Consider the following 4,409-nt stretch of genomic DNA (forward strand, 5'->3'; position numbering starts at 1 on the left):
ATGAGTACCAAGCTACACTGCAAAAACAGGACTTATGGCTATACAAAGACATCTTATTTCATGTACACAGGAAGAAATATGTCTTCTTAATACTTCTTGGGGATGCAGTCCAAGTGTGTGGTCATCACACTTTAAATCACAGGCTAAAATGAAGCTGTATGTAAAACATTTCATTTTCTATTATTATTTCTTAAAATATTTGTCAGTAGCATTTTTTTCCTTTTTTTTTTCCCCACTTTTGATTTTCTGCCACTTGTGGCAGTGCACTGCTTTGTTTTCAGTTAGTTTTTAAAGTAAATAAATAAGGAAATAAGTAAAAGAAAACTCACCCTAGAAGCAGTGATTTGCTAGGGAGAGACAGAGTATACCCAAGAGAATCAAACCACAGAACATACGCCTTCTCCACAATGAATCTCCAGATCCTAGGCAATTGCAATTACAGTACCCTTCCACAGCAGGAACCCCTGTTGTTATTGATAACTTTTATAGTTATTGTCATGTTGAGAGGCTCCCAGAAGGTCTGATATTGTAAAACCGAGCCAGGCTGGATTGAAAATGTAAGCAAATAAAAGCCTGATATTTCTGTCTCACCTTAGAAACAACTTCCAACATCAAGATGTGAAGAACACCAGAAAGCAAGTTATGGCAGAGGGCTGGGTAAACTGCTAAAAGACCTACCATCTGAAAGTACAGATTCTATTCTTGCATCTTGAACCTCAGTGAAAGGAAACTACACATAAAATATTCTATTCAAAACATTCTAGTGGTACATATAAAGTAAAACTGTATTTGTGGCTTAGAACTTCACTAACCATGAAGGTTGAAGTTTTCCATGTTACGTGTCTGCCTCAGGCTGTTCTCCATGGTCTGTTCTCTGTCAATCTTCCCTGTTCCCAGAAGACCAAAAATTTAAACCAACTTGTGCTAATTCATCTAAACAATTGGGTTGTTTCTCAGGACAAGGTTGATGGAGATTTTATTTTTTTTATGTATGTTTTCTTTTGTTAAAATGTTCCACTGTCTCCAGAAGGACAAGCATACTGAGCAGGGTCAAGCAAGGCTGTATTTGCTATGTTTGTGAGAGTCTATTCAAATTTGTCTGCATAGAGCTGAGGTCTGAGAACTGTTCTTTGCATATCCTCAGCAGAGAATTCACACGTGAGACTTTTGGTAACACCAAATTCTTTTCTCTGATGTCTGCACCTGAGTGTGCTGCAGCCCATGAAGCTGCAGTCCTCCAACTGCATGATCATGTACCAAACTAAACTTGCTTCTAGACCTCTCCTATTATCACGAATTCTTCTTTGACCATGAATTATTTTTTTTCATTTGTGCCAACTCTTCTCTGCACTAATGTCTAATCACCATAGGAGAAAAGGAAGCCCTAGGTAGGATTAATGCGTCCTAGCTTTTGCTGCCTAAAACAGGAGACATTCAGATCTGGAATAAACCCTTTGCAGTCAATGGAGAGAAGGGGTTCTTCCTGTGGAATACTTGATCTCAGATGCTAATCTTAGATCTATCTGATCTCAGCTCTTTATTTTATGATGGCAGGAGTTGTCCCTAAAAATGCTAATTTCTCTTCAAAGAATACAGAGGAAGCTCAGAAAGGCTAGCTGAAATATGAGTGTCAATGTTTTAGGTGACTCTAGTAGAGCAGAGTAAGCCTACATATCCTGTCTAAGTGCAAAGAAAGAAATAGCAGATGGAAGAGAGACTAAGATGAATCTAAGATGTAAGGACAGTCCAGACTCAGAAAGGAAAAAAAAAAAAAAAGGAAATGTTTGAGTGGCAGAACCAACATTTTGAAAGATATAAAAATCACCCAAGTCTGTAAGTAGTAGTTATTTATCTCTCTCCAGAGCCTTGAACTGATCTTAGACAGCTTGAGTTCTCACATTCCTCTGTTTTTACAAAATACCTCTGAAACTCACAAGGAAAATGACTGTCTTAGTCCTTCTTTAATGTCTGGTGTCCATGAAGGGCAGACAGCTTATTATTACCATCAGCTTCTTGACTAACTCAAATAGGAGAGATATGAACTGTGAATCTAGACATTTCAGTCTATGGTTAGCCTGTGAGGACAGTTTGTAAAATGCCTTTTCTTAGTTTGTATGTTAAAAGAAGATACCTTAAAAGAATCTTAAGTCAAGCTCCCAGGAGGTAAGCAATATCCGAATATAGGCATTTTTTACTAGATCCCCTATAATTATGATATAGATTATGCATGGGACTGTATGTTAATGTCTGCTGCATTCAGCAGTCCAGTACAGGTTACTTTTATTGACTAGGTTTACTCTGCAAAGTGAAGATGACTTTATTTCCAGCAGGACCCAAAGCTAGTTACTTGCAGAAGACCAATAGTATTTCAGTAATAAGGGGCTGAACCACAACAAAAACAATTTATATAAAGGCAGTGAGGGAGAGACATTTTTTTCTGCATTTGGCAATTAGAAGTTCTCTCTGGGGTGTTGCATGAAGTCATTTTGAGTTTGGGGTGACATGGCAGGAGCATAGCTGTAGACTGAAATAATCAAATATTGTGTTTTGAACATATAAAAAGCTATGAGAATGTGCTGTACTCTAAAGTACCAAAAATATCTTGAAAAATCAATATCACAGCCTGGACACCAAAAGTAGGTCAATGTATTTGGTAAAGCCCAACTGGGACAGATCTGTGCTGGGAATTTCAGTGTTTCAGCCCTCCTGTTAACCTCAGAGGTGGTTAATTTCCAGATGACTGAAACTGGTTTAACCTCTGTTAACCAAGCTTCTATTTCCCATCTGCAAAAGACAGATAAAATCTTGTCTTTGTTCCACTCTTTTTCTGCCTTGTCTGATCTGACTGATTTTTACGTTTTTTTAAACCAGGAACTTTTTATCTGAGCAGCACTTAACACCTCTCCTATTTCTTAATATGCCTTGCTAATCAATATCTGTAAGGCAATATGAGTGTGGTTCATCTCGCAGAACGCTGGACATTTGCAAAGCAGATATTTACATTTGAGGCACTTGTCTGAGGCTCTTTTTACAGAGACAAGAGAGAAATAAGTGGGTTTTGGCAGTCAATTCATCTGACCTATTTTAGATAGCTCTCCTGATATGAGACAGACAGCATCTGAGACATGCCCATTTTTCTCCTCTAGCTATGCAGAGGACTTTGGGCAAGTACCTCCATCACAGACATCTGCATTGGAGAGGTCCAAATGTGGGCAAAATGAAACCTACCCATTGCTTGCCCTTATAAATAGAGAGACCAGATTCACTGCAATTAAATAGTTTTACACAGAGGTAAATTTATCTCAGGATTTTTAACATTTTCATACACCTTAAAATGTTCTGCTCCTTTTTCCCTGTTGTCCTTATCTTAGACAGATTTAGGATATTGAACATGCACAGATAAGCCTTCATGACTACCTACTTTGACAGATACATAGATAAGAATGTATTGTTAAAGAGATTTAGCAAGATTGAGGTATTTAGGAATGGCTTTTAAGGTGCTTCAAAAGTGGTTTACTACCACAAAGGCATCATTAAAGTATTTATTATTTTTTCTACTTCTTATGAGGTAAAGGGGAAGAAGAAAGAAAGGAAGAAAGGAAGAAAGAAAGGGGAAATAAATACAAAAACTCAACATTAATTTAATGCCAAAAGTAAGAAATAAAGCATGGGAGTATTGCCACAAAATTCCCAGTGTAATGATTACTAATACACACCAATAATTTCTATAATTGTATTTTCTTTTTCTACTCTAATTTCTTTTTTTTTCTTCTTAAATGCAGTCCCTTGAACTTTTCATTATTTTTTTTGGTATATCATGAAAAGGATTATGTAACCTAGAGAATGAACTGTTAAGAAATATTTAATTTTTTCTCTCCAGTTTTCTAATTGAGTAATTGAACTGTCACTGAAATGATTAGAATCATATAATCACAGAATCATTTACATTAGAAAAGACCTTCAAGATCTTCAAGTCCAACTTTCAACCTGACCTACTGAGTCCCATGACTAAACGGTGTCCCTCAGTGCCACAAACTGGGGACCTTTCACTTATTCAGAAAGATTATCTTGAGGAGTTTTTAAGTAACATCTTTAAAGAAACAATGCATTTTCAGTACTTAGAAAAGGCAGGTAAGCCTTTTTTTATCACTTGAGTTTTTAACAAAGAAAACAAAACAAATACATGACCGTATTTTATAAAAGCCTACTTGTGAGATAGAGCTTGAAAAGAAAAATATTGTTTTCTTTTAGTAAGAACCAAAAAGTTCTGATTTTGCAGTAATGTAATTTAATAAAATTTAATAAAACATCCAAGGACACAAAAACGCTCAATATTCCCAGAATTTCACTTTACCCTCTGTATGAGAAAGGTCTCTCACTTCTTTGTTCAGTCACCAGTTATCTGCTGA

General features: G+C 36.3%; 1 protein-coding gene across 9 annotated transcripts in view; it reads right to left on the reverse strand.

Moving 5' to 3' along the window:
* The window catches only part of ENOX1 (ecto-NOX disulfide-thiol exchanger 1), a 358,808-nt gene that overhangs the window by 186,125 nt on the left and 168,274 nt on the right, over positions 1 to 4,409 (reverse strand). The gene's annotated exons all lie outside the window — the stretch shown is intronic.

This window comes from Anser brachyrhynchus (assembly GCF_964034855.1).
Source record: "Anser brachyrhynchus genome assembly, chromosome: 1".
Taxonomy (NCBI): domain Eukaryota; kingdom Metazoa; phylum Chordata; class Aves; order Anseriformes; family Anatidae; genus Anser; species Anser brachyrhynchus.